Below are 12,500 nucleotides of genomic sequence, written 5' to 3'. Positions count from 1 at the left end.
TTAATAAAAGTTATTTGCAGGGTCCCTACGGCCCCTAGCTGCATGCATTTTTTAGCCTTGAACTCCATTCTCACTTCCTTTCATTAATCTCGCTGTCCTACACCTCCAACCGTTTCTTCTTAATGCAACTGTTGGGGTTTCTCCCAGTTTCACCTTTAGATCCTTCATTTCTGGATCTACTCCTCTCTCTATCCAACCACTCCACATCCCTGTTCAGTGCCTCAAGTGATGGATAGTCGAGTGTGCTTCAGTGCTTGGCTTGACTGCCTAAATTTCACAATTCAATCAATCTTAAACATAAGAATATATATATCATTGAGTTTATTATGCATTTTATATGTGGAATGGATTGCGAGGGGGAAAGTTAAATTTTTTACACCCAATGCACACAAATGTATACAGGACACTGGAGACAGCATTATGTTGAATCTGTGAATGCGATACTATTCATGCTGATATGTTAATGAGGTCATGCCACTGAAGAAATGTCTTACCATGCCAGGAATCAGTCACGAGTCTCCTGAGTGAAAGCCAGGTGTAACTGTTCATACTGATTTGTTTTTACTGTTAATACTGATCTGTTCATTAGGTCATCCCATCTTCCATCTTCCCTGCCGGGAATCAAACCCTGACCTCCTGGAAAATGGCAGATGTATTGTTCATACTTAATTTATTTTAACAGTCAAGCAAGATTTCATTATTAAGCAAATATTCCCTCAAAGCATGGAACGAAACCCGGGCTTCCTGGGTGAAAGGCAAGCGTTGTAAATACGAATCTATTAGCTAGGCCATGCCATCTGTATTAGGAAAATATCTTCCCATGCCGGGAATCGAACCCGGGCCTCCTGGGTGAAAGCCAGGTATCCTAGCCACTAGACCACATGGGACTACTAAAGTGCAGGAAATATGCTTATAACATTCATATGTGGCTACTTCAAGACTTCATATGATAAAAATCTTTTGAAACACTATCTCTTTTAAACTGCTAATATTGTTCCTTTATAAGGACTTTACGAGGAAAATGTATCTCTCTCAAGAAAAAAAAATGATTGCCCGTCCTCCTTAAGTTTTAGGGAGAGGAACGTAGACGTGATGTCTCAGTGAATCAGCTGTTCTCATTCCTAGAAGGCTGGACCAGATCCAAGTAATTATTCGCAGGCGGGAACGGGCACCTACCTCAACAAGCCCTTACTTGCCGTAGTTGCGTCAGACTTTAGCGCCTGCGATTCGGGAGGCAGTTCTAACTATTAATGTTATCCCTTAAAATCTAATCTTGTGTAACCTTGGCACCATTACTGAGTCTCAGGTACCCCTGGGGGTCCTCGCGGCGACCCTGGCTCCCCACCACCGGTTGTTGAGTCGTCGCTACCCTGCCCCAGAAGTTTAGTCATACCCCGTCAGGACTATTATCAGCGCACCTGTACCACGGCAGAATACCGAAAGTAATATTAATAGGAATAATCTATAAAGAAAAAATCAACGATTCCTTTGGCTTACTAGGACGCATTTACATATGATGAGTTGTTTTGAAACTGACGTAATCTCTACCAAATGTAAGACAGTGATATCACTCGATAATACATTAAAAGTACTTACTAATAAGAATTAAAAGACGAGAGTAGATAAAGAAAAGCTTACAATAAAAGCGCGAAAGACAGAATAAATTTTCTGTTCTATCCTCCCATCTTACCTACTGTATTTACAATAATGCATACAGAATTTTTCTTTATTTTACAAAGGCTTCGAATAACTTTTCACTCCACAGTGAATAGAGATCTGGTAAACACACGTAAATACAACACGCTTATAGAACGGAATGCACTTAAGATTACAGCCTACTTTATATCGATTGTAGTAATAATTTAATTAATGGGTGTAAATATTTCAGATGTTGATACAGAATATGTGTGTGTACATACATACATACATACAAATACATACATACATACATACATACATACATACATACATACATGTATTTATATGTATATGTATATATATATACATATATATGTATATATATGTATATATATATATATATATATATATATATATATATATATATATATATATATATATATATATATATATATATATATATATATATATATATATATATATATATATGTATATATATATATATATATATATATATATATATATATATATATATATATATATATATATATATATATATGTATATATATGTATATATATGTATATGTATATATATACATATATATGTCTATATATACATATATATATAAATATATACATACACATATATATATATATATATAAATATATATATAAATATATATATAAATATATATGTATGTGTTTGAGTGCGTGTGTATATACTCACGTATATTCTGCATCAACATCTCAAGTATTTACACGCATTATTTAAACTACAATTGATATAAAGTAGACCGCAATGCACTTAAAATTACAGCCGATTTTATATCAATTATAATTTAAATAATGCGTGTAAATAGTTCAGATGTTGATACTGCTGCGCTTTCGGTAATTCCTTTTTCTGAAAGGCTGAAAACAAACAAGGGCTAGGGTTTACAGAAAACAATCCTGCAGGTGCCAACGAAAACTTCCAAAATTCACTCGAAAATCCGTTACCACACAACTGGCTGTACTGTACGGTCCTCCACAGACACAACACAGACACAGACACAGACACGTATTTCAGGATCACAGCTGGAGGCCGGAAGTGTGTAGTGCTTTGTGAAGTACCTCCATTCACCCAACGAACGATTCTCCAGTTATTCTGTGAAAAATGTAAAGAATAAAAAGACACCGAGTTGCGATAATGATGAAATGCAGCGAAGGGGAAAACTGTTATTGTATTTCAGAGATGTAAGGATATCTCATCCCCTTTTACTTCTAGGTGTAAAGTTATTGAAAGCCTTTATAAAAGACAAAAATTCATATGTATTAGTGTAAAACAGTGGGTAGGATAGGAGGATAGAATATAAAATTTATTCTGTCTTTAACGCTTTTATTGTAAGCTTTTCTTTATCCACTCTTGTCTATTATTTCTTATTTGGTATTAATAATACTTTTTATTGTCGAGTGTTGTGTCTGTCTTGCATTTGGTAGGAGATTGCGTCAGTTTGGAAACAACTCGTCGTATGTAAATGCGCCCTGATAAGTAAAAAAGAATCGTCGATTCTTTACTATGTAGATTATTTCTATTAATATTCTCGGTATTCTGCCGTAGAATAGGTGTGCAGATAAAACTCCTGACGGGGTATGACTAATCTTACGGGGCTGGGTAGCGACTACTGAACAACCGGTGGTAGGGCGCTAGGGTCGCCCCGAGGACTCCCAGGGGTACGGGTACCTGAGACTCGGTAATGGTGCCAAGGTTACACAAGGTTAGGTTATGAGGGATAACATTAATAGTTAGAACTGCCTCCCGAATTCCAGGCGCTAAAGTCCGACTCAACTACGGCAAGCAAGTGCTTGTTGAGGTAGGTGCCCGTTCCTGCCTGCGCCAAATTACTTGGATCTGGTCCAACCATCTAAGAATGAGAACAGCTGATTCACTGAGACGTCACGTCTACGTTCCTCTCCCTAAAGCTTAAGGAGAACGGTTAATCATTTTTGTATTTTTTTTTTTTTACTTGAGAGAGATACGTTTTCCTTGTAAAGCCCTTTTAAGGGAACAATATTAGCGGCCTAAAAGAGATGCCAATTTAAAAGATTTTTGTCATATAAAGTCTTGAAGTAGCCACATACGAATGTTATACGCATATTTCCTGCATTTAAGAATTCCCATGTGGTCTAGTGGCTAGGATACCTGGCTTTCACCCAGGAGGCCCGGGTTCGATTCCCGGCATGGGAAGATATTTTCCTAATACAGATGTCATGACCTAGCTAATAAATTTGTATTTACAACGCTTGCCTCTCACCCAGGAAACCCCTGGTTTCATTCCCGGCTGAGGGAATATTTGCTTAATGAAATCTTGTTTGGCTGTTAGTCAATAAGTATGAACAATACATCTGCTATTTTCCAGGAGGACAGGGTTTGATTCCCGGCAGGGAAGATGGAAGATGGGATGACTTAATGAACAGATCAGTATTAACTGTAATAACAAATCAGTATGAACAGTACACCTGGCTTTCACACAGGAGACGAGTGACTGATTTCTGGCATGGTAAGACTTTTCTTCAGTGGCATGACCTCATTAACATAGCATGAATAGTATCGCATTCACAAATTTAAACATAATGCTGTCTTCAGTGTCCTGTATACATTTGTGTGCATTGGTGTGAAAAATACAACTTTCCCCCTAGCAATTCATTCCACATATGAAATCCACAATAAACTCAATAATATAAATATTCTTATGTTTGAGATTGATTGAATTGTGAAATTTAGGCAGCCAAGCCAAGCAGGGATGTGGAGTGGTTGGACAGAGAGAGGAATAGATCCAGAAAATGAAGGTAATGAAATACAAGGATCTAAAGGTGAAACTGGGAGAAACTCCGCCAGTTGCATTAAGAAGAAACGGTTGGAGATGTTGGACAGCAAGATTAATGAAAGTAAGTGAGAATGGAGTTGAAGTTAAAGGCTAAAAAATGCATGCAGCTGGGGGCCGGAGGGACCCTGCAAATAAACTTTAACTAAAGCCTACATTGTGCCCCAGTGTACTGACGGCGCTGGCCCCTACTGGGTCTTATTTTGTGTTTCTAGATCAAATTTTGTGTATTCTTTCACTTTTCTGTCCCATTTTTCCATATGAGTACTCCTTCCTGTTGAAGTTTTCTTACAAGTTAGTAGACTTGTCTTTTATGAATGTTTGCCCAAGTTGAAAAATAAAAATGACAGGCATCAGCACCACATGAAATTATGCATTTTTCATTATTAGCACCAGGGGGTGTTAATAACGCTAAATTCCCTACGTTATTAGGCTCTATATGGTCTTCTAACATAAAATCGTTTTTGCACATTAATCACTCTCTGCTGATGTATGACTTGAGAGCACAGGAGCAGATCCTTGCTGGGAAAATTTTATGAAGCCTTGGTGAACTGTAGACATGCACGAGGTAGTTTCTGACTGATTACTTTTCTTGTTCTGAAAACTTATTCTATAATCCATTGATATAATACACATTTTTCCATATGCTTGTTAATGGTCTTGCTCAATATGATTTTTTGCATATTTTAGTGATATGATGATGATGATAATGAATATTATTGAGTATTAAAACAAATGTACAAGGGATGGTTAAGAGCCTCTTAATTACATGACACAAAAAGATAGTTTGATCAGTGTGCAGAAAAGATTCAGAAACTGGCAAAATACCAATCACGGAATACGTTCATCAACAAAATAGTAATTAAAGATATCTGTGATAGAACTTAAAAAAAAAGAACAAATTAAATAGACGAAACAGAAATCCCTGACTACACGTGGCAGGACGGGTATGAATGGGTGTCATAAATTATATTACCCAGGTTCCGATAAATGGACACATTCATTGCTTTCTGTTATGTCTAAGGTTTTACTACGAAAGTCAGATGGGCGACCGATAGGTCATAGGAGTCTCAGCTTAAGATTCATGTCTGATTTGATGAGTTTTGAAGTTATGAACTGTTCTGCAGCATAATTTTGCTACTCTCTTGAGATTAGATTCTACAGTGAATAGTGATCAGGTAAAGTCTCGTAAATACGACATGCTTAAAGAACGGAATGCACTTCAGATTATAGCCGATTTTATATCAATTGTAATTTAATTAATGGGCGTAAATACTTCAGATGTTGATACTGAATATATGTGAGTGTACATACATATACATACATATATATATACATTATATATATATATATATATATATATATATATATATATATATATATATATATATATATATATATATATATATATATATATATATAACTGTATATATATATATATATATATATATATATATATATATATATATATATATATATATATATATATATATATATATATATATATATATATATATATATATACATACATACATACATATATATATATATATATATATATATATATATATATATATATATATACTATATACATACATACATACATACATACATACATACATATATATATATATATATATATATATATATATATATATATATATATATATATATATATATATATATATATATCTATATATATATTATATATACATACATATATACAGGTACATTATATATATATGTATGTATGTATGTATATATAAATATATATAATGTATATATAAGCCCTTCTCAGTCTTCGTGAAACTTCCCTGGAATCCTAATGCAGTCATAGGATGCCATTACAGGACAGGTCAACGGTCATCTTCTCTCAGACTGAAACCTTCCTCTCCCAGAAACCCCAAAAAGTTCGTTTGGATTTAGCATCACCTTACCTGGCACCGATTGGCTGATAGGCCTAAGGAGAAGTGCCAGGGCCAGTGTGTCCAGTAGAGAAGAAATCGGGGGTTGTGAGGTATGACAAGGTGGGAGGAAGATGCCCAAAGAAGGCGTCCCTTTGGGCAGAGCATTTTTGTCGCGTTTAGGGGAAAGACATGCTTTCCCTCGCTGCATCCGCCTGGGTTCCCCCTCAGCCTCTCTTTCTCGTTTTTCTGGTAAATTTTAGTTTGCTTAGATACTTGGGCCCTTGTGTAAGTTTTAGATAATACAGATCATTGTTAAATTTACACCCCTGTGTCTTATTTAAGCATGTCCCACAGTAATGCAGCCGGACCAGTGTAAGTCAACCCGACGAGAGGTCGGGGTCAGTTTCTGGTGTCAGGTGCGGGGTCCTGCTGCGAAGCGCTAATTAATAGTAAATATAGCGAACTGTGGGTCTGCGATCGTGCTAATGCAATAACTGTAGAGTGATATTAAATTGAGAACGATGGTGTATAATACAAGAAGCACGGGATTCCACAGGGCGAACGGCGACGAACAAGAGGAGAGAGACGGTGGGGCGGTAGAAGTTAGTCTGAGAAGGGTTGGGGAAAATAGCGAAAGGAATGCAGCAAGTGACCTTGCCCTTTTGAGGGCATTCCTGGAGTGGTATCGGCAAGGGGGTGGGAACCCGATGAACGCGAGTGAAACAGACAGTAGTACGCCGTCGGGAATTCCGAACAGCGATAGTGCAAATAATGGTTTTACGTTGGCAGGGAACTGTAGTAGCGGGAATGGACTGATCGTTTCCACTCCCTCCGGGATTGCAATGCAAACTCCAGCGCCGGCCGGCATGGTGCCTCGCAGTTTGGTGATGAAACTTCCCATCCCGGCATCGCACATCCTCTACTTCGATAACTCGACGCCAAAAGAGGGCTTCATTTCGATCGAAGCCTTCGTTAACAGTGTCGAAGAGGCCACTAGCGATTGGACCGATGCCCAGAAAATTGCACAAACCATCGCGAAGATGACTGGGTCCGCAGCCAGGATGATGAGGTCATGGAAAAACAGACCCAAAGATTGGCCATCGTTCAGACAAGGCCTTATAACACGCTTCACCCTTCAAGAAGAGACCCGGCGAGCGCTATGGGCCCGCTATTCTCCAGCATTACAAGCGGAGGAGGGCATCGCTGAGTACATCGCCAGACTGTCGGCCGACTATGAAAGTTTGGCTTCGGATGCAGAGCAGACAGAGGAGGGCAGTGAGAATTTCTGCAGACAGATGTTGTTGATGACTCTCCCCCCCTCAGTATCTGCGGTGCTGGTCAGCCCTGGGAAACCCCTAGCGGCTATGGTTGGTGCAGCCCAGGTGGCGTTAGAGACAGAGAGACGGCTGCAAGCAGAGAGGATGGTGATGTCCTACCCCCTACCCATCATCGCCTCCGCCAACCGGTCCGGGACACAAAAGCGCGCTCTTCCAGCCCCAACCAACACGAGCGGAGTTCGCCCCGGTGCCAAGCGACCAAGGGGGGCCAGGGGAAGGGGGAGCGTGGGTGCGGCAGGGAAACTCTGCTGGCAGTGCGGGAAAAAGGGCCACATGCGTGCCCAATGCCCTTTGTACGGTCAAAGGCATTGTTTCCGATGTGGTGCCAGTGACCATCTAGTCAGCGAGTGTCCAAAAAACAGCGTCGCTTCAAACGGCGCGCTCCCTCCCCCGAGAGGAAGGGGGACGCGCCGGGGAAGGGGAGGAGGAAGTGTACTCGCGGGCCTCCTCCCTCCGGCACCCCAAGGGCCAGTTGCAGCAGGGACCGCAAAACAAGGAGAAGGCCTAGTGGGAGTAGTGCCACCCCCGGCCAGTGTGTAGGTGGGAGTCTTCCCCTGCCAGTGAGAGCTCCCTCTGCCCAAGGGGTGTGTGTACCTGTGGAGGGAGCAGAGCAAACGTCCTCCACCCCTTCTCCCTCTCTCGAGAGTGGAGATTCAGTTCCTTTTCTTGAAGTGGGGATTGGAACGGGGACATACCATGCCTTATTGGACAGCGGAGCTTGTGTGTCCCTGATCGAGGAACGTTTAGTGACGGGCGCTATGATGGCGTCGAAGGGATGTCTGTTGCTGAACATTGCAAGTGGCCATCAGATAAGGATCCGGCGCATTGTCAACCAGCAGATTTCCCTAGGTGGCCGAGTCTTGACTCACAAATTCCATGTTGTACCGACGACTCACATGGAAGGAATTCCCGTTATTCTGGGAATTGGTTTCGTGCGAGAGCAGAAGGTGGCTCTCAATGGGATCGACGGAGAGGGGAGTGGAAGTGTCAATGCCGGTGGGAACCGGGCAGTACCAAAAACTTTCCGTCTTGGGTGAGAGGAGATGGTGTGTCAGGTGGCCTGGGCATTTAAAGGGGACTTCAGGAGTGGTACCTGCTAGCCGGAGGTGGGGAGGTTATTCCTCCCTCCCATCTCTATTCCCTTCCTGTCGTCCCAGCACGAAAGTTAGAAGAAGGTACACTCGTATATATTAATCCCCATAAAAGTGGGCAAACTTCGTGCTGCCAGGAGTCCTTTACCATCGTCGACGGAAGGCGAATGTACCTTTTATCAATGTAAATAGTAGTAGGTTAGAATTAAGTAGTGAGTCTCTTTGTGATTTAGAAGTATGCACCCTTGTAACAGCCGATAACGCAGTGTCGGGCCCTGACTACACAGAGTCAAGGTCGCGGCGAACCACGGCTTAGAAGGCTACTGCAAACAGCTGTCAAAGCAACACCTTTAAATTACCGCAGACGTGTAGGAGACATAATTGGGGAATACCAAGATGTGATTGCAACTGGAGACGAGACCCCCGGGAGAATTGATAAGTTACCCTTTAGAATAGAGACGGGACATCACCCCCCCATTTGCACAAAGCCTTATAGAACTCCTGCATGTCATGAACAAGTAATCAATAAAACAATCAATCAATTGCAAAATCAGGGTATTATTCAAGAAAGCGAATCTCCTTGGGCTTCCCCAATTGTTTTAGTTAAGAAGAAAGATGGCTCTCTCAGGTTGTGTGTTGATTATAGGTGACTGAATGCCATTACGAAAGATAATGCTTATCCATTGCCATCGATCGAGGAACTTTTGCTTAAAGTAAGGGAGAGTAAATTTTTCACCATGCTGGATCTCAAGTCGGGCTACCATCAAATTCCCTTAGATGACGAGAGTAAAGAGAAAACAGCCTTTATAGCGAATAATCAGCTATTTGAATATAATTTCCTTCCTTTTGGATTAAAGAATGCTCCGGCCCATTTTTCTAGAGTAATGATGTCAGTTTTAGCTTCCATATTAGGCCGTGGGTTTTTTGTATACCTGGACGATATCATTGTAATCGGTGCCACAGTAGAGGAGCACATGGCTAACTTGTTAGAGGTTTTAGAAGCATTAAGGCGTCATGGCATGAAAATTAACCTAGATAAATGCCAATTTTTTCAGGTCGAAGTGGAATTTCTTGGGCACATCATAACTTCAGAAGGCCTTAAGCCTTATGCCGATAAGGTTTTAGCAATTAAAGAATTTCCACAGCCTAAACATGCGAAGGATGTAGCCTGTTTCCTCGGACTCTTGGGATATTAACGTAAATTCATTAAGAACTTTGGCCAGATAGCGAGACCGTTAGATGCATTAAGGAAGCGACCTGATTTCCAGTGGGGTGAGAAGGAACAAGATGCTTTTCAGAAATTAAAGATGCCCTTGTGAGCGACGAACTCTTGGCTTATCCGAGTTCGATCGTCCATTTATTGTGACTACAGATGCGAGTGATATCGCGATCGGAGGAGTAATATCTCAAATAGACGATGAAGGTAATGAGAGACCAGTTTGTTTTGCATCACGAGCATTAAAAGGGCAGAGAGAAATTATAGTACTTTCGATCAAGAGGCTTTGGCAGTCCTGTGGTTGCTGGAGAGACACCGCTATTTTTTACTGGGACATAAAGTAAAGATTTTCACAGATCACAGACCGCTAACACACCTATTTAAGAAGAGCAAAATTTCTAATCGCCAAGCTCGTTGGATCGAGCGAATTTTAGAGTTTGATATCCTAAAAATAGAGCATATTCAGGCAAAAGTAATTGGGTGGCGGATGCTCCCTCCAGGAACGTCATAGGGTGACAACACGCTGCAAAGCGCAAGGAAGAACAACAAAAGAAACCTCGTAACGTGGGTGGCACCGGCGATGCCGGCACTGGTGGCAGCAGCGTTACGACAAATGCTAACAGTGACAGTCAATCGGATGGGAGCGCGGAGCATAGAAAACGGGAATCTCATGGGCACTCACAGATGAGTGGGAGTGGCCGGGGTGACAGCAGGATGAATGCAGGTGGAACTCCGACTGGGGGAGTTCAGAGTAAATGCCCAGAGAATGAAAATGTGGTTGATTTTGTGGGTGGAGTGTGCGAGAGCTGGTTGAGAGTCAGGGTTCTGAAGCCTGGATTAATCAAATCAAGGCCTGTGTGAGAGGTGAGAGCAGCGAATTCCCGAATTCTGTGCATTTTGAAGGAAGGATGTGTTCTTCATTGAAGGGGACGTCTTGTTTGCAGATATGAGAAAAGGCCTGGTGATATCCGAGGCAGAGTCGTACTTCCTCGAGCTTTAATAGAGAGAGCCATGCACATGATCCATGTAAGCCCTTATGCTCGGCATGTAGGTATAGAGAGATCCCTTAGAAGAGCCGTGAGCACTTCTTTTGGGTTAGCATGCGAAAGGACGTAACTAGATTTGTAAGTTGTCATGTGTGTAATACAATGAAAAGTCACAGACATGTGGTCCCGAAGGCCCGATTGTGGCCTGTGGTACCTGTGAAGTGGGATAGAGTGCATATGGATGTGGTTGGACCATTGCCTTCTGTGCAAGGGCAACCCAAATACATTTGTGTGTTCGTGGACGCGTTCACACGTTTCACACACGTGTGTGCGATGGAAAATAAGACGGCAGGTGAAGTGGCCAAGGCGTTATGTTCCCTCGTGTGTCGGTTTGGGTGTCTCAGGATGTTGGTCAGCGACAATGGACGCGAATTCATCAATGAAGTGATCCGTGAGTTTACGACTTTAATGCAGATAAGGCATGTCACCATTGCGGCTGATCGGCCGTCAGCCAATGGGCTAGTTGAGTCCCATAATCGTGAAGTGATCAATATCTTAAGATATCTAATTGAGGATCACCTGACTTCGTGGCCGTCCCTGTTGCCGACGGCTGAGCTGGCTATTAACACCGCTTATAACAGCTTGATTAGGGACACTCCTTACTTCCTGATGTTCGGGCAGGATATTCGATTACCGTACTCGATGGTCTTGGACCCCCAACAGATCCCACTCTATACAGTAGAACAGTACCGGGTTTGGTTTTGTAACATGACCCGACGAGTGTTCCAAACTACCCAGCGACTGCTGTTGAGGGCCAATGAAAAGTATCGGGTGCGGTACGATAAACGCTTCCGCACACATGATTCCCCAATCCAGGTAGGGGATAGAATCTACCTGAGGAGACAGCAACTGCCGAAGCACAAGCTCGAACCGGCCTATATGGGACCATATCGTGTGGAAGAGATCACACACACCACTGTGGTCATTCAGCACATCCGCACCGGGGCCGTGAGCGAGCAACACCTGTCACACCTGTGTGCAGTGCTTGAGGACAGCCTAGTGTTCCACATCAACCAACCGGTACCTCCTTACCCGGGGCTGGCTGGATATTTGGGAGAAGAGCCAGTGGAACCCGCAAGCGCGCAGGTGGGGCCATGCTGACCGAGCAGGCGCGTGCTCATGAGTCCGTGTCAAAGGTGAATGCTATTGCAAAGTGAATGAGAAGGGTCAGTGATCAAAATTTGTAATTGTCGTCCCATGTCCTTACCTTGGAATCAGAGATATACAAAGCGTTTTAATGTTATGATGTTATTGTTTTATGTTTTTGATTTTCCAATTATTTTGAGTGTCAACATCATTTTCTGTGTGTCATATTTCAGTGTTTAATTTTTTTTAATCATGGTTGTATTAATTTCGTTGTTGCAACATTCCTTGTTATGCTTTTACTTTTTGTTTTCGTTGTTC

The 12,500-nt window shown here is 41.7% G+C and overlaps 2 non-coding genes across 2 annotated transcripts; one reads left to right on the top strand and one right to left on the bottom strand.

The window, feature by feature from the left end:
• Positions 1 to 815: 815 nt before the first annotated feature.
• On the bottom strand, positions 816 to 887 carry TRNAE-UUC (transfer RNA glutamic acid (anticodon UUC)). The gene has a single exon. It is a non-coding gene; the product is annotated as a tRNA-Glu (tRNA).
• Positions 888 to 3,790: 2,903 nt separating this feature from the next.
• Positions 3,791 to 3,862, top strand: TRNAE-UUC (transfer RNA glutamic acid (anticodon UUC)). The gene has a single exon. It is a non-coding gene; the product is annotated as a tRNA-Glu (tRNA).
• Positions 3,863 to 12,500: the final 8,638 nt, after the last annotated feature.

The sequence above is a fragment of the Macrobrachium rosenbergii genome, chromosome 41 (assembly GCF_040412425.1).
Source record: "Macrobrachium rosenbergii isolate ZJJX-2024 chromosome 41, ASM4041242v1, whole genome shotgun sequence".
Taxonomy (NCBI): Eukaryota; Metazoa; Arthropoda; class Malacostraca; order Decapoda; family Palaemonidae; genus Macrobrachium; species Macrobrachium rosenbergii.
Note: the sequence above shows the minus strand (reverse complement) of the source record. Positions and strands in the feature narration are given on the sequence as shown.